The sequence below is a fragment of the Natrix helvetica genome (genome assembly GCF_964273705.1).
Source record: "Natrix helvetica genome assembly, chromosome: 1".
Taxonomy (NCBI): domain Eukaryota; kingdom Metazoa; phylum Chordata; class Lepidosauria; order Squamata; family Natricidae; genus Natrix; species Natrix helvetica.
In genome coordinates this window covers 63,582,531-63,607,295 of record NC_138548.1, presented here as the reverse complement: position 1 = coordinate 63,607,295, position 24,765 = coordinate 63,582,531, and the positions used below count along the sequence as shown (strand labels likewise).

General features: G+C 41.4%; 1 long non-coding RNA gene across 1 annotated transcript; it reads left to right on the top strand.

Moving 5' to 3' along the window:
- Positions 1–2,642: 2,642 nt before the first annotated feature.
- Positions 2,643–24,388, top strand: LOC309384755. The gene is made up of 3 exons (XR_014174113.1): positions 2,643–2,692; positions 7,472–7,732; positions 24,253–24,388. It is a non-coding gene; the product is annotated as an uncharacterized lncRNA (long non-coding RNA).
- The last annotated feature ends 377 nt before the right edge of the window (positions 24,389–24,765 follow it).

Below are 24,765 nucleotides of genomic sequence, written 5' to 3'. Positions count from 1 at the left end.
AAAGCAAGCAGCTCCCGGGAGCTGAAGTGGTATTTTATTTTGTCCTATGTGAAGCCAAGGGTAACTGAAAAGCCTGGCCTTTCCCCCCCTCTATTATTAACTGCAAATCATTCTTGTCATGTTAGAGAGCTGATTGTTTTTTCAAGTATTATTCACCATTAGACTGTGACTCACAATATGACCTCCTTCGGAGATGCTAAAGTCTATTTCCAATTAGCTGCTGCTTATTACCAAGATCCACTTTCACATATTAGAGTCTCTTTATCAGCCAGCCCCAAAATTATATTTCCCCTTTCAAAGGACTGTTTATATTCTGTGATCACCACTGAAGAGAAAGAATTCTAGAAAAAGAATCCACCAGAAGTTGGAGAACATTCCACCATCAGGAGTGCAAGTCTAGATTTATTTCAGTAAAAAGAGCCAGTTCTTATCCCAAAGACAGCTTCAGGATTTGAATAAAATGTGTATATTATGCATAACACAGATTCGTAACATAAGACATCATTGGCCCCATACAACGAGGTAGGGTTGAAATATATATCACTGTTGAGGATGCAGGCCGTCAAGTAGCATTGTTCAATTAGACCAGCCACTGGTTCTCCCCAAAATAAATATTATAAAGTCTGCAGGTTCAAACTGAAACTAAGCAAGGAAATCAAGCAATTATTCTTTTTTCTGGTTTTCTGTGAATTGGATGCTTATCAATTAGCTTTGTCAAGTCTTGGTATGCAACCATTATTGGTTGTATAGATCACAAAAACTCATCAAGGTTTTTAATCAAGGAGAGAAGAACCTAGCAAATCTCCTGACAATTAGAACAACTACTCAGTGGAACAACTTGTGTCCAGAAGTTGTGGCTGCTCCAACACTGGAAGTTTTTAAGAAGAGATTGGACAACCATTTGTCTGAAATGATATAGAGTCTCCTAGCTGAGCATGGGGTTGGACTAGAAGACCTCCAAGATCCCTTCCAACTATGTTATTCTGTGATTCCGTGGGTCTTAAAGAAAAACATTAGCACTTTTTTTTTTTTGCATTCAAATGTTGTACCAGAATTTCAAGGAAAATACAGATGGTGATTTTCCTTAAAACATCTAATAAAAAGCATCTAAAATAAATGAGTTTTCTCTGAATACGTAGGGATCTCTGGATTCAGCACAGGTGGATTCAGCACAGGTGCTCATTATGGTCTGCTACCACCATGCCTCCTTCTCCTCATCCCCCAAAAGATACCATGGTCACTAATAATGAAGCCTACTGACATATCAAAAAGGGCCAGGAGAGATGCCCTTCCCATTCCCAGGCTCACTCTATATCATTGCAAAATGTGATCCATGCAATCTAAGTAATATACAGTATTCCTGTCAGAAACTCATTTGAAAAGGTTTCATCTAGGCATATTGAAAACTGACAGTTTATATGGCTTTGGATGAAATTACTGCTTGGGAGGATTTGAGTGTGTATCATTATTTTCTGATTCCACAAGAAAGCCCACAATATAATACCATGCATGTTGTGAGTTTTTATTCCAGAGGGATATAGGGTATGTTTTACAATGTCCGACTGCCACGTTTCAGTAGTTTTGGCTGACATTCAACAAATGTCTGAACAGCTAATAATGCACTCAGTCCTGTTAGTCCACCCATCTGTCTATCACATCTGCCCATTCCTATAAAAATCTACGATTAAGTAATAGGCCATTTCTCAAAATTCTATACTCTATTTATTGTGAATTCTCATGGTTTGGAGAGAAATAATACTTGCATTCATAATGATTCTATATTGTTTATCCAGGGTAAACAAACAACTTTTTTTTGCAAATTAAAAAGAACCCTAATAGACCAGTTTCCTTTATAGCTTTCTTAATGACATTTTAATTCATCAAACTGCATGCCTGCCACCAAGCACCCTATTGAAATAGTACAGCAACCTAGAAATGGAGCTTTTGATTGGTCATAGAAACCACATGGGAAGCAAGAAGTTATTTTAATTAGCATTAATTGGATCTGTTTCCAAAATGGAATTGTATAAGCAGGTGCTATTGTAACAAAGAGGTACTATCTGTAGAAAAACACAGTGATTCTTATCAATACAATTTTTATTCACTGGGTTTTGCAATATTACACTCCACATTGTACTTAAAATAGTAAATCAAGAAATGATCATGCTAACAAGGAGCTGAAACCTATCTATTAAACTTTTTCCCCCACCCCAAAAGTGATGTCAGCTCTCAGGCTACCTTCCAGGGGGACCCTGTCCATCATCATGCCCACCATGCAACGCTGCCACGTTGATGTTGCCTCTCTGATGCCGATTGAGCCTGTAGCTGCATGTGGCTCTTCTACTAGGGTGCAACTGCCTCCTCTGATGGAACTCTTTGCTCAGATGTGGCTAACCAGGAAAGAGGCTATGATGACACTGAGTGGGGGTGTGGCTGGAGGTATGGGTCATTGTGATTGGTGATGGTGGGTGGGTGTCATCTGGGTGGAGTTGTGGGTGGAGCTGGGTGGGGTAATGGTATATATATATGGGTGATGGTGTTAACTTGGTTAGAATTGACTTGGATTTGATTACCTTTGTATCATTGTCATTTAGTGCTAGTTATCACGTAGTTTGTTAGATAGAGATAAAAGTTTTTCACCAAACAAACTGAATCTCTGTTTGTATGCAATGTGAACGCCAGAACGTGACAGGTGATTTTCTTCTTGGAATGTTTGTTTCAATGGTTTAAACTATGTTATTGGTATTTTTGAATTTGCTTTATAAGGAGACACATCCATCACTTTGCAGGTCAAACGTCTTGATCTGAAAAATCTCATTATCTTCTCCATGGATTTAACTGAGGTATGAAAAGGGTAGGCCACTTGATAGTCAAACTACCAAATCTGTGAGCAACATGACCACTAGAGGGCAATAGAGTTGAACTAGTCATTTGTTCTATGCTACCAACTAGAGGTCATCGAGGTTTTTTTACAACTCAAATTTGGTAGCAAAAGGATGGCTGATTATTCAGTAAAAGCTGATGGGTTTTCACATTACGTATCTATCCCATAATTAAGTGTAAGATGAAAATTTGCACCCACTGCTTGATGATTTCACTGAAATGTTTTCTTTCAGAAAAATAATCAAGCAAAAGCAGTTTATCTTTCATTAAACTGAATGAGAACTTTAAAAAATATATTTTCAAGAGAAACCTAACTGGGGAGAAAAAACAGTTGAAAAAGACAACCCTGTGCATTATAGAATCCACTGCCAAGACTGGAAACACACAACACACATTCCAAACACAGATTGATTGCAGTGGCAAAGTCATATCTTCTCCCATATGTTTGGCCAGTGGGGATAAGCTACTGATGTCATAAATCTTTGCCAGCATAATGTACACCTGATACATTTCATGGGATAGCAGATCTAGAGAAAGTGGGTTGGGATTGGTATTTCTCAAATGGTGATCCTTTGACCCAGTTAAGTTGTAATTGCTATAACTAATAACACTAGATGGTTCCGCCCCAGGCGCCTGATGGAACCAGAGAGGTTCCAGATGGAGCTTGGGCCACCTTCTGCGGCCCTGACCCGCCCTCGGGTAGAGGACCTGGTTGTCGCGTGGAACAATGCGACTACCAGGGCCTTGAACCGGGTGGCGCCTTTGCGGCCTCTCCGGCGGCAACGCTCCATCCTGGCCCCTTGGTTTACCGAGGAGCTAAGGGTGATGAAGCGCCGCAAGAGATGCCTAGAGAGTCGTTGGAGATCCTCCCGCTCCGAATTTGACCGGACACAGGTACGAGCCCATTTAAGGACGTACCTTGTGGCATTGAGAGTGGCCAAACGTCAATATTGTGCCACTCTCATTGCATCCGCAGAGAACCGCCCTGCCGCCCTGTTTCGGGTGTCCCGCTCCCTCCTATTTCAGAGGCCGCGGGAGGCCCCTTTACAGGGAAGGGCAGAGGAATTTGGGAAATATCTGCAGGATAAAATCGCTCAAATCCGGAAGGATTGGGTCCCTTTCAGTGGCCCTGTAGAGGCGTCCGTGGCGAGTCTTGAGAGACCAATCTGGGAGGAGTTTGACTTGGTTGCCATCGAGGATTTGGACAGAGTGCGTGGACGACTGCGACCTACCACATGTTTACTGGACCCGTGTCCCTCCTGGCTTGTACTGGCATCCTGGGAGGTTACACGTGACTGGCTCCTGGGCCTAGTGAATGCTTCGCTGGGTGAGGGGTCTCTTCCAGCCGCCTTGAAAGAGGCGGTGGTGAGACCCTTGCTCAAGAAGCCTTCCCTGGACCCTACGGAGCTGGCCAATTATCGTCCTGTCTCCAACCTTCCCTTTCTGGTGAAGGTTGTAGAGAGTGTGGTGGCTTATCAGTTTCCACGACATCTGGAGGAAAATGATTATTTAGACCCGCGCCAGTCCGGCTTTCGCCCTGGGCACAGCACGGAGACGGCCTTGGTCGCGTTGGTGGATGATCTCTGGAGGACCAGAGATAGGGGTTGTTCCTCTATCCTGGTCCTATTAGACCTCTCGGCGGCTTTTGATACCATCGACCATGGTATCTTGTTGCACCGACTGGAGGGGTTGGGGGTCGGGGGCACCGTTTTATGGTGGTTCGGCTCCTACCTTTCCGGCCGGATGCAACGTGTGTTGACAGGGGAGCAGAGGTCGACTCTAAGCCCCCTTACCTGTGGGGTGCCACAGGGGTCGGTCCTCTCGCCGCTCCTGTTCAACACATATATGAAGCCGCTGGGTGAGATCATCCGTGGTTTCGGGGTGGGATACCATCTGTACGCTGATGATACTCAGCTGTACATCTCCACCCGAACCACCCCAACGAGGCCGTCGAAGTGATGTCCCGGTGTGTGGAAGCCGTACGGGTCTGGATGGATGACAACCGACTCAAGCTCAACCCCTCCAAGACGGAGTGGCTGTGGGTTCCGGCCCCCCGGTTCAACCAGTTAATTCCATCTCTGGCCATCGGGGGCGTACAACTTGCCCCGGTGGAGCAGGCGCGCAATTTGGGCGTCCTCCTGGATGCTCGGCTGTCCATGGATGACCATGTGACGGCCGTGGCAAGGGGGGCGTTCCACCAGGTGTGCCAATTGCGCTCCCTATTGGACCGGGATGCCTTGCGCACAGTCACTCATGCGCTGGTGACGTCTTGCCTGGACTACTGTAACGCTCTCTACATGGGGCTTCCCTTGAAATGCACTCGGAGACTACAGTTGGTCCAGAACGCGGCCGCGTGGGTAATTATGGGGAGTACAAGGTACTCCCATGTGACACCTTTCCTGCGCAAGCTGCACTGGCTCCCTGTGGTCTACCGGGTGCGTTTCAAGGTCTTGATAACGATCTTTAAAGCACTCCATGGCTCAGGACCTAGCTACTTGCGGGATCGTATCCTGCCCCATACATCCCTGCGACCAATTCGCTCGCACAGAGAGGGACTCCTCCAGGTGCCGTCCACCAGACAATGTCGGGGGGCGGCGTCTAGGAGCAGAGCCAGCCCTGTGGAATGACCTTCCCCCGGATATTAAGACCACCTCTGACCTCCGCGCCTTCCGGATAAAGCTCAAGACCCACCTATTCCAAGTAGCTGGCCTGGCTCAACCATAGTTCGTTCACACTGCTCCTGACGGGTTTTTTAATTTTGTGATTTTTGGAATTTTATTAGGGGATTTTAAATTGTGTTTTTAATTGTCTTTATTCATCTGCCTACCTCCTCCAGGTACACGTATTCGTTTATTTTGTGTGTGTATTGTTTGTCCTGTATTTTATGTGTTTTTTATTGTACGCCGCCCCGAGTCCTTCGGGAGAGGGTGTGGCTAAGAAATAAATTTTATTATTATTATTATTATCATCATCATTATTATTATTATTATTATTATTATTATTATTATTATTATTATTATTATTATTATGTAGATAACGTTGCATTGATAAACTCCATCTCCTTATGTCAATTTTCAGATACTCACTATACAGCAGGGGTCCCCAACCCTTGGGCTGTGGCCCATTACCAGGCTGCAGCCTGTTCAAAACTGGGTTGCAGGAGAAATGGGAAAGCACACCCTTGTGAACCTCCACTTGTACGAGTGGAGGAGGCTTGCATTCACACAAGAGGAGCTTCGTGCAGGAGCACAAGTGCCTGCTGCTCACCCTCCACTTATTCGCAAATCTCCATTTGCACAAGTAAAGGGTGCACATGCACGCTCCTCGCACAAATGGAGTTATGCACATGTGCATGCACCTACCACTCACATGCCCCCCTCTGCACCAGACCAGGCAAGCAAGCTGGAAATGTTGGCTCTCTCTCCCTTTGAGCCATCTGCCTGAGAAATACCATGAATAGTATTTTCCAGTCATCATGTGTTTGGTCCAAGTAGTGAAGGGTTTCTTTCCAGCACTGACACAGATTCAGTGTTATATTAAACAGCATAATTCTTTTAAGAATTATGTCCTACACTGTCCAAAATTAGATTTAATTGTGAGGCTACCCAGAATGAATAGTGATTGACAGTGTTTGGAAAATACTACAGCAGTACTGGAAATACCGCTTCAATTATCACTATGAAAGCTTCTAGTAGAAAGTTCATTCAAATCAAACAATGGTGATGTCATGGACTTGTTCATATAGCTTTCTTGGCATTGTAACAAAAGTACTTGGATACAGTTTTTTATTCCAAGATACATTCCCCAATCTCTAAAACAAGCCCACAGTCCTGGAATTCCTTGGTGGTCTTCAACACAGATACTAACAAAGCCCAATCCTGTTTAGTAGATGATCCCAGATTATACTGTCCAGTTGCAGTTACTTTTACTATGGCAAACTTTCAGTGCCAGAAAGGCAATTGAAAAAAATACCATTTACTTTCTGCTTCTTGGCAACATTTTTTATCCAGTTTATTGAAGAATCAGATCCTCCCTTTTTAAAAGAAAATGAACAGGGACACTGGGAAAAAATAATCTTTTCCTTCTGCAACTAGAAAAGTGCCCAAAAGCTTAAGTGCCAATGCTGGAGTGAGACTGGTACCCAATGATTGGGCAAAGTTATCAGTTCAGGTCCTAGTTAATTGCTTGGTTTTACACAATTCTGGCTCACAGACTCGAAACATCTGGTTAAAAGGTATTTTTAAATGAACACAAGGGGAAGTTGAACATTAAAAACAGAATGAGGCCAATATAATTTAAAAGGAATAAACACATAAAACAACTGTTATTTCATTTCCCACACATCTCCCCATGTTACAATACAACACTATAAAACAGACCTGAGTTTTGAATCATGCATGGTGTAGGAAAAGAAGGCCTTTGAAGAGTGTATGCTTTAGCTTTAATTCTTCTCTGTTGCATGCTGGCATTGCACTTGTTATCAGATATGAAATTTGACAAGCTGGAACCAGGGTTATTTTCGTTCTTTGCAATGGTTGCATGCTTGCTTAGACTTGTCAAAGCTTCTTCCTCAAATTATTCTTTTCAGAAGCATCTTTGCACTGAAGATGCCTTGCCAGACTGAGCAAAGCAGAGAATCCAGAGATGCTTTTGTCGTGCACCAAGGGTGTTATGTTCTTCCCCTCTTCCTGCACCAAATGGTTAAAAGAACAAGAAGCTCCATTTGAGAGATAACAAGAATAAAGAACAAGCAGTGTGGGTTTTACTCAAGAACGGTGACTATCCTGGGGCCAGACCAAATGCCCAACTAGTGGACCTTGTGCTTTAGAGATTGAGAAAACAGACGCAGGTAAAGAAAGTGATACTTTATTAGTCCTTGGGCTAAAAGAAGAGGGATGTGTGTGCCTTTTGGTCCTTCGGTGAAGGATTGTAAAGAGAAGCACTACTCCAATAAATGGGCCATTGCTTTTATGTCAGCAGTGGCAAATGTTGTTTAGCATTCACCTATCTATTCCCTGAGTCCTCACCTCTGCCAACACAAGCTGAGTAAGTAAGCCAATTTCTTTTCTCAGGCAAAAACTTACGCTCTGTTTGTACTTCAGATCTAAATCTTACCGCTCAGGGATTTGACATTCAATGATTCACAGCAGAGGATATCTCAGGATTCTGGACTTAATGGTCTTATCAGGGAGGGACTATTTAATAATAAGGATTATCATAAATGAATAATGAATGCTTAATTTGCCTATTTCCAAATGCAATTATCCATTTCTGCTATATTGTGGTGGGGGTGGGAGGGGGGGATAGTTTCCTGTAAGGCTTGGATTTCCACTCTAAGTCACTTATTGGTGGCTCAATCTCTAAATTTTTTGCAAGATAACTGTTGGCATCCTATCGATCACAATCGGGAAATATTGCACCCAAGCACAAAGTTTTGATTATTCTAACTTGCAGGCTTTAGTTAAGTCAGAAGAAATCGGTTCGGTTTGCTTCTTCACATGAATGCAGGAGAGATCAGGGACTAGTGAATTTGAAAAAAATGTTAATTTGAAAGATCTTGTACCTTTGGTGTCAGTGAAACTCAGCAGTATTTGATAAGGGTATAGTATTTGTGATGCTTTATTGCTGTATATGCTAGATCTCTGCACATCAGTACTGTGGTGGGGAGAATTTAGAAAAAGAGCGATGTAAAGATGGCTGTCGCAATCTTATTTTATATACAGCACAAATGTATCAAACACAAAAAAGTAGGGGCCTGATCAGTCATGGCCATCCAATTGAGGTGTTTTTTTTTAATCTCCTCCTCCATGGATATTCCTATCTCTGAGTTAATATTATAACAGACAGAGTCTGGAAGAATGATATTGGGGAAAAAACAGAGAAAGAAAGCATAAGAAATATTTTTTTAAAATACTTATATTTCTAAAATGTTCATCATATTTATTCAGCATTGTTCAAAAATGAGTGTTTTAGAGTCATATTAAAAAAGAAGATAAGCATTATTTCACAGGAACTCATAGTCAAATGGCTACAATGGAGAAAACAGCCAAGGAATAGATGGGAGTGGTAAATGACCAAGGAAATACTTTTACTCATTATTACGCTTGGTTATATTACAAATAAGAACTAGTAAAAGAGAATTGAGCTCTTATTAAAGAGGTAGTGCTTATACCAGAATGGATTTTACCTCTGTAGCATCTTAAGCATACCTACATTCTTAAGCATCATGAGAGGATAACTTCAAATAGGGAAAAAAATGTCAGGTGGAAAAGATTAACCTTGAGCATATCTGCACTACCCGATTTATAGCGTCCCCCCAGCCATCACTATGGTGACATAAAGCCTGACTGCATTAGTGATTTATTGCTGCAGTGATGGCTGGGGGACGCTATAAATCACCAGTATGGAAATGTTCCTTCTCCTCCCCAGCGCTTCAGTTCCAATTTTGCATTTGAGGGAAATCTAGCAAGACCGCCATCTTCTCCCAAAGACAAGGCACACCATAGCTGGTCTGCACAAAACCAAATGACTGCTGCTATTTGATGCCCTCTACTGGCCATTTGGATTTCTGCAGACCTGCTATGGTATCCGTAGCCTCAACTTGTTCAATGTCTGCATGTGGCTGCTGAAGATAAGAGAAATCTGAAGCAAGATCTGATCTTCAATATATAGATGACAGCCATATCTAGTTCTCTTTGTTACCAGAATAGAATAGGACTATAAATATACTGAATTACTAACCTGTTTCCCTGAAAATATGACCTCCCCGGATAATAAGCCCAATCGGGCTTTTAAGCGCATGCGCTAAAATAAGCCCTCCCCCAAAAATAAGCCCTCCCCAAAAATATTGCAACACAGCAGCAGCCATGAGGTGACCATGCTCACCATCTCCTGCACCTCAAAAATAATAAGACCTCCCCTAAAATAAGGCCAAGTGCTTATTTCGGGGTCAAAAGAAAATAAGACCCTGTCTTATTTTCAGGGAAACATGGTACTTGGATTCAATAGGGTCTAGATAGGCGTATATAACAGTATAACAGTGTTGGAAGAGAGTTGGCAGTCTTCTAGCCCAAATCCCTGCTCAAGCAGGAGACCATATGCTATTTCAGATAAATGGTTATCCAATTTCTTCCTAAAAACATCCAGTTATGGAGCACCCATAACTTCTGAATTCACTGATCAGTTGTCCCAACTGTCAGAAAATGTTTCCTTATTTCTCTTCTTGATTAGTTTTCATCCATTGCTTCTTGTTCTGCCTGCAGGTACTTCGGAAAATAAGTTGACCTCTTCTTCTTTGTGGCCTCCCCTTAGATATTGGAACACTGCTATAATGTTATCACTATCCCCCAGAGGTGGGTTCCTATCGGTTCGGACCAGTTCGGCCAAGTAGGTAGTAACTCAGCCTGCCATGCCCTGAACCGGTTCTATCGGCGGCGAAGCCATCTTGATTTTAGGTTCTGCACATGCGCAGAACAATCTTCATTGCAAAAATGTATTATTTTTTTCTTTTCTAACATCGTGCGCATGCACAGACCTTTTAAGGTGCAAATGCACACACATGTGGAGTGCATGTTTGGCATGCGCTCAAGCGAAGCGAGAGTGTGCATGCAAAAAAATTTGCACGGCAAACCAGCAGTAATGCTGGCAGAAACTCACCCCTGCTATCCCCTCTTTTCATTATACTAGACATATCCAATTCCTGCAACCATTTTTTCATGTTTTAGCCTCCAATCTCCTAATCATTTTTGTTGCTCTTCCCTGCACTATTTCTAGGAACATCTTTTTTTTTATACTGTGGTGACCAAATGGATGCAACATTCCAAGTGCAGTCTTACCATGGAACTATAAAGTGGTACTAACATTTCGCATGATTTTGAGTCTATCCCTCTAATAATGTAGCCTAGGACTGGCATTGGCATTTTTGATGTTTGGTTTGTTAACATATGCCTTTTCTCGTTGAGCGAAGGCATGGTTATATTGATCTGTATCTTATAACCTTGAATTGTATTATTGTAATACGCAAGGCAGCTGTTGCTCTCAAAAATAGTTTGAAGAACTGCAAGAATTCTGATTTTGTTTGTCCAACAGAAGTTGACTTAGATATATCTGAAAGAGTTATAAAACAAGATGTACTTATTTACTACTGAAATTTGTTCTGGCATGTTAAGTTTATAATAGGGGGCTGTTTTCTTAATTTCTGAAACAAATTTCTCCAGGGCTAATATTTAACATAATGGCGATCCAACTTTACATAGGGAAGTTGGCCTGGTTCAACACAGCACTAAGTTAAAATGGTATTTAATCCTTCCAGGCACTTTAATGTAATTTTGAACATGTTTATTTAATTATATTTTAGAACAGGGTGGTTTAGTTTTTAGCTCCTCAATGCACATATATTTCACACTCTCTTGTTTACTTATTTATTAAATTTGTTGATGTACCATTTTATAAGGGATTTTTTTGAAAAGATAACAAAAGTGCAAAAGGTATATCCATCTAAAATACTGTAAGTATATATGAAGAAATCTTTTCCTGTGATTTCACTTACCATAATAAATATATTTTCCATTATTTCATTAAAGTATCTTCTAACTTTCTCTTAACTGTGGTTCTTCTTTGCTCAGATAGCTGATTGAAAACAAATACCCAGCATAGTTGTGATATCCTTAAATATGCCTGACCCATATAGCTTCATATATGTAATGGGTGTTTCTCTTGGCCCTCACAGAAATAAATGGGGCAATGTTCTCAACAGATTCATTTATGTGCTCTCTTTATAGGTAGTTGTGGCTTGTTGCACTTAAAACTGAAAGACCTACCCTGTTTCCCCTAAAATAAGACCTCCCTGGATAATAAGCCCAATCAGACTTTTGAGCACATGCACTAAAATATGCCCTCCCCTGAAAATAAGCCCTCCTTGAAAATATTGCAACACAGCAGCAGCCATGAGGTGACCACGCTCGCCACCTCCTGCACCTTGAAAATAATAAGACCTCCCCAAAAATAAGGGCAAATGCTTGTTTCAGGGGTAAAAAAAAATAAGACCCTGTTTTATTTTCAGGGAAACATGGTAATTTCAGGATTAAAATATTCCATGAAAATAAATCTAGGTGAAAATGAGGCCAGTTGGCATTTTAAAATCAGTTTTATTGTATTTCCATAATTATTCTTGATTATGGAAGAGCACATGTCTTACGTTCTGCAATATAATTAATTGGTCAAAGACATTTAGATGTTCTTTTATCCAAAATGTTTTAATTAACAAAGAATATTTCAATAGATTATCATAACAGTGACAGTCAGAAAATCTGAGATGTTTTATGCACTGTTCTTCATTTGATCAGGAAACATCAGCTAATTCCACTGAACAATTTCAAATGAAGGAAATGGCATTTAGCTAAGATCAAAATAGTTGAGTCTCTTCCTGAGATCTAATGGCAGCTATTACAATTTTCCCTTTTTCCTAATGCTGTCAATCCTTTCCTGATTGATACATTAATTGCACACTAAAGAGGCCACTTCTTCCATGTGTTACCTGCACAATTCAAAGCTTTCAGAGGAGCATGGCCAAGTTTTGGGTGTATTCTTAGTATCTTCTATAAAATTCTATAAAATCACAAATGCTTTTGCTATGCTCTGAAACCAAACTACACAAACTTATGGGTTTGTTAAATGGGCCTGATGGGTTTGTTAATTTAGTAATTCTATTTAAGGGGATTTTAAATTGTGTTTTTAATTGTGTTTTTAGTTGTGTTTTTTAATTGTCTTTCACTTATAAGTCAACTCTCCTCCATGCACATATGTATATGTCCCTGTTCTTTTTGTATATATGTTTGTCTTATGTGTATTTTTTATCCATTTTGATTGTACGCCGCCCCGAGTCCTTTGGGAGAGGGTTGTGGCTAATCAAATAAAATTATTATTATTATTATTAAATTATTATTATCTAGCTTTTATTTGGTAGATTCCACCACACTGTGTCATGGAACAGGAAACAGTACAATATTTAGACAGGACAGGAACTTGCAGAAATAAGAAGTGTCATATTAGCATTGATCGATAAATTCTTTAAATAGAATAGAAGAATAGAATAGAATAGAATAGAATAATAGAATAGAATAGAATAATAGAATAGAATAGAATAGAATAGAATAGAATAGAATAGAATAGAATAGAATAGAATAGAATAGAATAGAATAGAATATAACAACAGAATTGGAAGGGATCTTGGAAGTCTTCTAGTCTAACCCCCTGCTTAGGCAGGAAATCCTTCACCACTTCAGACAAATGGTTATCCAACATCTTCTTAAAAACGTCCAGCGTTGGAGCATTCACAACTTCTGGAGGAAAGTTGCTCCACTGAAGTTGCTTCTCTCCTTGATTTGTTTCCACCAGGGGTGAGTTTCTGCCAGCATTACTGCCGGTTCGGTGCATGCAAACACTTTGTATTTGCATGGAGTGTGCATGCACACTTGCAAATTAAAAGGTCTGTGCATGTGTAAAGCCTTAAAAAAACATTTTTGCAATGGAAATTGTTCTGCGCATGTGCAGAACCAAAAAACAAGATGGCAGTGCTGTAGGAGAACTGGTTCGAGGGCGTGGCAGGCCTGGGTCGCTGCTGGTTCCCGTGACCCAGGCTACCAAGTTACTACTGGTTCAACTGAACCAGTCTGAACCGGTAAGAATCCACCTCTGGTTTCCACCCATTGCTTCTTGTCCTGTCCTCAGGTGCCTTGGAGAATAGCTTGACTCCCTCTTCTTTGTGGCAACCCCTGAGATATTAGAACAGTTCTATCATGTCTCCCCTTGTTCTTCTTTTCATTAAACTAGACATACCCAGTTCCTGCAACTGTTCATCATGTGTTTTAGCCTCCAGTCCCTAAACTTTCTAAAGGCGTTTGTTTCAGGCAAAAAAAGAGATTCCTTGACAAACTGAATATTGTGTTTCCCCGAAAATATGACCTGTCCTGAAACAGGTTTGCCTTATCACAGCCTTGCCATATTTTTCATGTGGGCAAAAATATAAGCCCACCCCCGAAAATAAACCCCTGGACACCCCCATCCGGCCAGGCAGAGCACCACTCACTGACATAGTGGTATCCTAAAGGCGCCAAGCCACAGGAGCCAGGGGGAGAAAGGCGCTCACATTGCTTGGCGCCTTCAGGATACCACTAGGTTGGGGAGTGGCATTCTGCCTGGCCAGAGGGGGGAGTTGCCAGGAGGCTGCTCCCTTGCGAACTGGCTCCTGAAGAGCCGGGCACAGCCTCAGGGGCGAAGCAGCCATGAGGTGACTACGCTCACAAGCAACTGCCCGGCAAACCCCCTCTCCAGCCGGGCAGAGTGCCATTCACTGACCTAGGGGTATCCTAAGGTGCCAAGCCACATGGTGCTCTGCCCGTTCCCTAGCTCCTGCAGCATATTAGGGATACCCCCTAGGTCAGTGCGAGCGCCTGTTCCACCCCCAGCAGGCATGCCTCCTAGCCTCAACATGTCCGGGCCCAGATCTCCCTGCAGCAGCAGCGACCACCGCCTCACTCTGAGCATAACGTCTTCTCCAGTTCCAAACTCCAAAACTCGGCTGCCGAGTCTTCCAGCAGTGGCTGCTCTAGGAGTGCGCTCTATGGTTGTGGGCTGGCTGCTGGAACTCTCAGAGAGTTCCTAATGTGCCAAGCCATGGGAGCTTATGAGCGAGCAGAGCGCCACATGGCTTGCTGCCTTAGGGATACCCCCTAGGTCAGTGAATGGTGCTCTGCCCGGCTGGAGAGGGGATTTGCTGGGCGGTTGCTCCTGAGCTTGGTCACCTCATGGCTGTTTCACCCTTGAGGCTGTGCCCAGCTCTTCGGGAGCCAGTTTGCAAGGGAGCAGCCGCCCGGCAACCCCAAAACAATAAGCCCTCCCCTATAATAAGCCCAAGGCCATATTTTGTAAGTAAAAAGAAAATAAGACCCTGTCGTATTTTCGGGGAAACACGGTAGCTTCCATTTGAATTTTAAGCAATAATTTTTTAAAGAGAAAATCAGAAGCCTACATAGCAATCCACCCAATGGAAAAATATTTTAAAGATTGGTCTATTATAGTATCTTTCAGTTGTGGGTTAGACATTGTATATACTACAAAATCAACTCTTTGTAGCTGGTGAAGGAAGTTCATTCATTTGTTTTAAAAAATTAAATGCCAAAAAAAAAAATCATAGGATAGGAAGGAGACCTGTTGAAGAACTCATTTTTGTAATTAAATAAATCCAACAATTCAGGAAAGTGCTATCAAAGCCTTGGTAAACACCTGTTCACTTTGAATTTGTTATATCCACACCAATATGGAACCAGTAATATCAAGGGTGAAACTTTTTCCAGATATTATTTTTTTAAAAAATGAAAATTGCATGGAAACTTTGCACCAAGTGAGTCTGTTTGTAGCTGTTTCCTCCATGAAGGGTTTACTGGAATGGAGACAGATTTTTGAAGAATTCAGCAAACATTCTTGCTCCTTTTCTCATTCTTGTGAACATTTCTTTTAAAAGGTGCATGCATTTTTATTCAAGTACTTTATATGCCCATCCTGTATATGCCTGTCCAAGTTAATTATATCTGAAAATAAAATGTAGCAAAATAACTACAGAAGATGAGGGATGGATAATTTGTATGGGTGATGTCATGATTACTAAGCAATCAGAATCTGATTATTCTCCAATTTAAATGACCATCCCAGTAATTTACAGAATGAGATTCTTTTTGTTTTATTTTCTCAGCTTGTTTCCAAGCAGAAAAGAGTTCTATCTAAACTGAACCCAGCAGCAGCATCTACAAAATATAGGCAATCACAGCAGTAGAAGGAAGTCCAAATGACAAAACATGGCTCATGTACTTGTACCTGGGCTCTGATACTTGTGTCCAATATCAGAATGCAAATAAGAAAAGCTAATTGTCCTGTTGTGATGGCACAGTGCACATTGGCATCATCCCAATTTGTATCAGATGCCAATGGCTCATGCAGTCCCTCTGAATAGCTCATGATCTTCACTTTCTCAGAAAATTTAGGCAGGTGCAAGAAATAAAATTGCAAAATTGTCTTTATTTTCTTCTCCCCCCCAAATATATATATATATATATATATATATATATATATATATATATATATATATATATATATATATATATATATATATATATATATATATATATATATATATATATATATATATATATATATATATATATATATATATATATAAACATTAAGTTACGGTTACAGAATACTGAATAAAGATGATAGTTTATCACCATATAAGTAAAGCAGAGACAAGAAACAATGTTGCACTCCAGGGCCACATCAAATCTCAGCAAGTATTGTGGATACCACAATGTGCAGTGGGGGGGGATCATCCATCCTGTGACATGTATCCTCCACAATTTGGGGTCCTATGCTCTTGTTCTTGAACACACCAACATATACTTTAACATGATTGTAGAAGAAGATGTCAGTGTAATTATCAGGCGGGATAGCCATAACAACAAGTCAGCCAATGTGAACTGTTTGGTGACTGAGAGCCATGTCAGACAGTTGGGAGCCTAGCTTGACTGATCTGTATATATAAGATTGCTTCTGTGATTATTATATTGATTGTTTGTTTCTGTGATTCTGAGTTCTGGTTCTGGCTTCCGTTGCATGGGTACTGTATACATGTTGGTGATGTAGAAAAGCAGACGCAGACAGGAGTAAGGTTGTGCTGGGAAGGCCACCCGATGGAAGGCACCCTGAAGGGCACCCACACAGAACATTGTTCGGGGCTCCCTTTTATTGTCAAACTTCTCAGAATAGTAAAAGCTCATTGGAAAATACACTTGGCAACTATTGGTTTACAAATGCATGCTTTCCTCATGGACACCTCATGATCACTTCATGGCACTTCATGACTCTCTACTAGTTAATATTTTGCTGCATGGAATGTGATGTCTATGTGTACATTCCATTGTCTCTTTTCTTGTGAGCATAGGAGATTAAGAGCCAAAGGATTAAGAAGGAAGGAATGTGGATTTTGATTGATTTAATCAATGTGGTTTGCTAACTACTGATTAATCAATTAACCCTACATTTCCTCCTTTCTTTTATTTTAATTCATTTTGTTTTAACAATTTGCACGCATACATTTCGTTGCGTCTATGAGGTCAAATTCTGGGCCGAAACATTGTTATTAATGTAGGTACACATTGAATGCAGCTACAGCAACAAATTGACATGATTCTCTGCGATTTCTCAGTGTTCCCTTTGGTGGACGATCTGTTATTATAATATAGGGAGCAATATATCCTAATGTACATTGACCAGACCACCATGCAGGAATACGTTGATACACTCTTCTTCCACATAACATCCAGATGTTATCTAATGTATTTGTGGTGTGGTTATTTTCTGATACCAATTGTTTAACCATAGCTCTTACTAAATTACATAAGTGTAAACCATTTGTTTCGATGCTTTGTAATATAGTAGGACACCCCTGTTCTATCGGACAACCTCCCGTGATTTGATTTGTACAGCCAAATTCAGTAAAATTTGTAAGATGTTCAACAAAGGTTTGATTCAAATGTGAGTCATTACATGTTATGGGGTTGTTCAACACAAATGTTTTGTCACAATATGGATATTTTCCTACACACAAAGTATTCTTATTGCTAGTGGTATTAGTATATTCCCAACAATATGTTGCCTTCTCCTGAATTCTACTTCCAATCGCTAAAGTTGTATAGCTATTATGTTCGTTTTCCAGTATTCCATCTTATCCAGGGATGTTGTATCCAGCCAGTTTTGTTAAAAGGCACTGCATGTACCATGAGTCTTCCTTTTGTGTGTGTAGGAACATGCATACAAATCCAACAGTCAGTTCTGTTAACTATTCTTGAAACATTTTGAACATCCCACAGAAAGCGATTTTGGTCCCAAAGTCCTTGTTCTGGAATGCCGTCCTGTGGGGATATCATTGCCAAAGATGGAGGGAAAAGACATGTATAAAATAGACACACTACAATAGTGAGAGAGTTCGCATTTAGGCAAGAAAAAGCAGCCACTAAAAAGTTCTTTGGTGTTGGTTCCACGTTCTGATCTTGTAACAACTGACTGGCTTGAGCAGACAAAGCCTTAATCTGTCCCCAAATTGAATTATGTCTCTCCAAGGTTTTACACACCGCACTGGAATCCACACAGGTCCTGTTGGAGCAAACACAGCAGCATATCCTCGTCCCCATGTTAACAGAGGAACCGGACCATGCCATTCAGGGTTAGATAACAATCTATACATTACTTTTGGCTGAGGATGACTCGTTCTATGGCCAAAGTGATTATCCACTGGAGTAGATAAATTTTTTATATTAAGATAGATAAAAATTTTATATTAAGATGATTTAGTGTGAATAGAACTTTGTTCAGCCATTCCTGTTTCCCAGGAAGGCCTACGGGATTTCCCCCCTTTTTTTAATGTTTTTCCAAAGCTGATTTTAGGGTGTGATTAGCTCGTTCTACAATAGCCTGCTCTGTGGAATTATAGGGAATGCTAAAAATGTGTATAACTTGCCATTTCTCACAAAATTCAGCAAAAAGTTTACTACAATATGCTGGACCATTATCTGTTTTTAAAGTAGAGTGTAGGCCTGTAACAGCAAATGTCCTAATACAATGATTTATAATATGTGTTGTGGCCTCTCCTTATTGCGGAGTAGCCCAAATGAAATTATCAATTGTAACATGAAGATATGTCCAGGAGAAAAGAAAAAAAGCAAAATTGTATTCAGAGCAGACAAAGAAATGTAACTGCATAACTTTTATATGCAGATGACAGATCACAACAGATCACCCATTTACTGTACATTTCTCAGAAGAGAGAGGAAAAAAAATATTTTTTTCAGCCACCTTTAATGACCCAAAGGAAGGAGGGAAAGAAGGAGTGGGGGAATGCACAGAGGCATTCACAGGTATACACACACTCATGGTAAAAATGAACAGACACTCATTCTCCCCGCCTTTCCTGCTTCCCTCCAAGGAATGACCCAGAAGGAAGAGGGGGGGAATTCATGCAGCTGGATCTCTTATCACTCCCTGGGGCATCAGGGACATATACTCACATTCATACTGCAATCAGACCTTCATGCTTGCTCATGCCAACCAATCATAAGTATTTCAGAAGCTTTTTTTCACAAGCCACTAAGCTTCATTGTCTTTTATTAGAGGATCTCACCCTCCCTTCAGGTTTTGAAATGATAGCACACATGCATACACACACATACCAGTAAACAACCTTGCAACTTACTGTTTCTGTATATGAAAGAGAATCAAACTACATGCATACCAACTTTTACCATCAACATACTCACATTTGTACTGCAATCATTAATTTCACATACAAAAATCCCATTTCATTCTTTCTTCATGCAAAGCAGTTATTACAATTACTTCAGGGAGCTGTACATAAGCCAATGAGCTCCATTTTTTATTATTAAAGGATCTCAACTTCCCTCCAGGTCTGGAAATGATCACACACACACACATACATGCACAAATACCATGGAACAACACTTTCAGGCCTGGGGGAGGTTCTGTCCCTTTAAATCTTCAGTTTTCTTTCAGACAGAGAGATGGCTATCTTTCCTTGGGGAGCACGTGGCTCGTTCTCCAAGCATGTGAAAACTCAGAGAGCAGTGTATAGATGCACACCTAAGAATTTCCTAACAGATATTACATCAAATTAATCAAGTCCAATTACCTAGGTCTTCCATTCAGACAGGCTTTACCTTTTTGTTACCTGCTAAATTTCTTACTTTTGCTTGAAGTGACCCGGCTGTTCTATCTCCTTAAGCACTAGATAGTTAATGCCTGTCTCTGCCCTGGGGTGTTCGTTTCTAATTAAGTTGGATCTGCCAGCAGACGCTGGCTAATTTTTAAAGATCCAAATTCTATCTTGATATCCCAGCATGCGCTGGCATTTTTAAATATCAAGATGTATAGAAACAATGTACAGAGCAGGGACGTGCGCTCAGGGGAGGCAGGGGAGGCAGAGCCGCACCACTCTCATCATGAAAATTTTTTTTAAAAAAGGGAAAAGGGAAAAGGCGCTGAGGAGCCTTCTGCACACGTGGTCGGGAATGGGAGTGCTCCGTGGTCCCCTTCATGTTGACTCAGGAGTCAGGAAGGAGGGGAATGGGACCACGTGTGCAGGAGGTTCCTCTAGCCTCAGCCTCCCTCCTGCGCACATCCCATTCCCCGCCTTCCTAAGTCAACATGAAGGGGACCGTGGAGCGTGAGCCGTGGTCCCGTGGAGCACCCTCCGTGGTCCCGCGGAGCGCGCTCCATGGTCCCCTTCATGTTGACTTAGGAAGGTGGGGAATGGGACATGCGCAGGAGGGAGGCTGGAGGGATCGCGGAGGAGGGATCGTGCAGCGTGAGCCGCGGTCCCGCGGAGCGTGCTCCTTGACTCAGGAGTCAGGAAGGAGGGGAATTCCCCTCCTTCCTGACTCCTGAGTTAACATGAAGGGGATCGCGGAGTGTTAGCCGCTGTCCCACGGAGCGCGCTCCGCGGTCCCCTTCATGTTGACTTAGGAAGGCGGGGAATGGGACGTGCGCAGGAGGGAGGCTGACGTGGTCCCATTCCCCTCCTTCCTGAGTCAACATGAAGGGGACCGCGGCTCATGCTGATGACATCACCTGCCTCACCAGCCGTAAAGCTCACCGCACGTCACTGGTACAGAGATGTTTGTCCACACATTGTTTGCATTCAGCCAGGGTTCTAGGTTGGCGCTCCCAGCACACGCTGGCATATTTTTAAAGATCCAAACCCTATCTTGGTCTCCCAGCAATTTCTGGCATAGTTTTAAAGACCAAGATGTATGGAGACTTTCATTAACACATCGTTTGCATCTGGGTGGGGCCCTTGATTCATCTGATGGTGGCCAGAAAATCAGCAAATTTGTTGACAAAATCTAAATCAAAACTGCCTTCTGGAGGCCAGGTTTTTACTTTAGGACTAATAGAGTAGGTTGGTCAGAAAAATGTGCAGAGGGTTTTTACTCAGGTTGAAGGCAAACCTTTAGTAGGAATTTCCTTCATTTCATACATGCACACACAAGGCAACACTCTCCTCCTCCCCCCAAAAGGAAAAAAAATCTATACTCACCTGAAGAGTACAATCTTCTAGGGCTGAAACACATGAGAACAAGGTTCCATCCCCCACAGTAAAGGCATTGTTGGAGGATTAGAGGTAAGGGAGGGGCGTGGGGGGGGGTAGATAGCTTGCAGGCAGAGTTTGAAAAATAAAACCATCAGTTACTAAACAGATAAACATTATGGGGATATCACAGATGAAAAATGGGGTCTGGATTCACATGCTTCAGGAAAGAAATGAACAGGTAAAATCATTTATACACACAATAAATGCAAGGATGAAACTTTTCTTGCAAATGAATTTAAAACATTTCCTGGGTTGTTACTTTAAGTTATAGGGAAGGAAGGAAGAAAAAAAATTCTCTTTACTCTGTTTCTGCTAGCCAAAACAGATGCAAAGCAAAGATTCCCATCCCCCTTCACTCAGTTTTCTGGGTCCAAAAAACTGAGCGAAGGCAATTTGTCCCAGTTTACTCTTTTCTTTCTTTGAACAATTTAGAATTCTTGTCTTTTCGGATTGGAGACATTTTAGTTAAAATTACCTTGAAGGTGCACAAAGACTTAGACACATATTTACACAAAGACAAGGAGAAAATAAGAGGGGGGGGAAGAGACCTCTCAGGTTTACACATCCTAGTCATTCCCAGCACAAATCTGTTAAATGAGGGAAGGCTCAATTCTTAGCAAACAAACCACGTGGTTGCATAGAAGACACAGAAAGAGACAGACAAGAGAAAAAAAGAAGAAACCACAACATTTTCCCTTTTCTTTTACACAATACAATACAATACAATACAATAGTAGAGTTGGAAGGGACCTTGGAGGTCTTCTAGTGCAATCCCCTGCCTAGGCAAGAAAACCCTATACCGTTTCAGACAGATGGCTATCCAAAATCTTCTTAAAGACTTCCAGTGTTGGGGCATTCACAACTTCTGGAGGCAAGCTGTTCCACTGATTAATTGTTCTAACTGTCAGGGAATTTCTCTTCAGTTCTAAGTTGCTTCTCTCCTTGATTAGTTTCCATCCATTGCTTCTTGTTCTACCCTCAGGTGCCTTGGAAAATAGTTTGACTCCCTCTTCTTTGTAGCAACCCCTATATAAGTACCTTTATATAGCCAACTTAATTTTCCTGCATCATCTTTCAGCAAAGCTCATTTTTCTGCATATCTTTTTTGCTTCCTTTCTTTTCATTCTGGCCAGGACAGGCATTTGCCTTTTCGTCCCAGGCTCCCAACAGCTCCCCTAGGGGGGTTACCGTGGCCACCCGCGAGCTACCGCTTCCCATGATCCCGCTCAGATGTGGGGCTCACTTCGTCCTAGCCGGGCTTGCCACTTCGTATTCCCCTTTATCTACTGGCCTCAATGTATTTGCAGCCGGTAAAGCTAATTGAAAATAAGGAGGGAGAGCAAATTCCTCCTCTGGGAGGGAATAGAGCGAAGAGGAGGGTGCCTTGAAGTCAAATTTATGATTCCCCATCTTCTCTATTATATCCCTGCATTGTTTCCACAACCATAAATATGTAATTGTTATCCAGTCCCCTAATTCCCAAGTTCCAGCCTTGGGATACCAGGGACATTGACAACCTATTTCACCTACTAAGTTTTCTAACTTACGTAGACTAACTCCTGTCACTTCATTACTGCAGCTTTGTTGCATGAACCTTCTGCGGAGCTGACAGTTCCCCCTTCATACTCACAAAAAATTGGGAGCGAAATTCGCTGTGGTGCACCTGGGCTCGTCCGGCCGAATGAGTAGGAGGGCATCACGTTGGGGTCACCAGATGTTGGTGACGTAGAAAAGCAGACGCAGACAGGAGTAAGGTTGTGCTGGGAAGGCCACCCGATGGAAGGCACCCCGAAGGGCACCCACACAGAACATTGTTCGGGGCTCCCTTTTATTGTCAAACTTCTCAGAATAGTAAAAGCTCATTGGACAGAAAATACACTTGGCAACTATTGGTTTACAAATGCATGCTTTCCTCATGGACACCTCATGATCACTTCATGGGCACTTCATGACTCTCTACTAGTTAATATTTTGCTGCATGGAATGTGATGTCTATGTGTACATTCCATTGTCTCTTTTCTTGTGAGCATAGGAGATTAAGAGCCAAAGGATTAAGAAGGAAGGAATGTGGATTTTGATTGATTTAATCAATGTGGTTTGCTAACTACTGATTAATCAATTAACCCTACATTTACATGCATTATGCATTATATTACTGTATATAAAGAAATTTTCTTTTATACATGAGTCCTGCTGAATTATTTATGTGTATGCTGGTTGGATTGCTGCAAACTCCAACAGAGGCAATGAACTATAGGTGGTATTTCCTGTTGTCCCATATGGAGTCTGTTGTTTTACTTGGCTCATGAACTCATAAAAGGCAGCTGTGTACAATGAGTGAACTATGGGGAAAAGAAGTGGGAAGAGAGATCGGGAACAGGAAGAGAAAGAGGAATCGGGAACATGTTGGGATGGATGAGAAAGCTTTGCAGGCCATATACCTTGGGGTTTGGATATTTTTTTCCCATGTCTCCAGCAAAGGCCTGTCTCTTTTCATCCCAACAGAATGTCGAAGGGGAGACAATTTGGACAGTGACTCTGCTTCCTGCTTAAGACTCCCACCTTCCTAGTCACATGACCCAGAGCAGATCTATTATGCTTTTCCTTATTTATATGTTAAAGATTGTTTGCTATGGGCTGAGGACACAAAATAATTTTCTTGCTGTTAAAAGGAATAAGAACAAGTACAATAGTAGAGAACATACATGGCCAGGATGGAATGTCCTGTATAGTGTGCAACAATGTTTTCAAATTATGAAAGATTGAGAAAAAGAGAGAGGGAGGGATGATGTGTTAGCCTAACATATATCTCCTTCACCCTCCCTCCCTCCCTCCCTCTCTTTCTCCCCCTTTCTTTCTTCCATGCTTTCATTTATTTCTATGCCTTTTAAAGATCCAATAAAGATAATAAGTTACACTGCAACATTTCCTAGAATAACTTGGACAGTACAAATGAATTTCAGTTAGCTTCCAGACTATTAGCAAACCTAATTGAAAATGTTGTTAATGTTCATCCTTTATCCCTTTTCTGTGACCACTATTATTTTAATTTTCAAACACAGTTAACTGCAGGCAATGTAAGGCCCATCTGCAGATGGCCAAATCTTTTGCAAAAGCCTTTACATAACCATAACAGTTCTCTTGCTGTTCTGCAGATGAAAATGAGCATTGGATTGGATTGGAAAATGGGGGTGTTATTAATGGTGGGCCTTGGATTCAGGGAAATGTCAAGACATGAAAGAAAATACACAACAACAGTCAACTGCTAGGGCAGATCAGCTGATCTAATACTGACACCCAGCTGCAAAAGAGAAGAAACCGGTAACTACAAAAACGACAAAACATTCTCAACCTTCAAATCTGTGATTAGGGTGAAATAAATGACAAAACCACCTACTAGTCCTTTTTTTCTTTGTTTCCAAAGCCTTGAAGAAGCAATTAGATCCCACAATGGTTGAATCTCAAGATCTGAACAGGGAGAATTCAGTTCAATTCCAACTCAGGGGGAAAATTAAAATCTTTCTGAAATATCCTGCTCCAAATTTTAGGTTTCATTCTTCAAATCTCTGAGATAGTTTCAATCTCTTTGTGAGAAAACCTTATTATTTATTTGTTTGTTTGTTTGTTTGTTTTTTATGTATTTATGTATTCATTTATGTATGTATGTA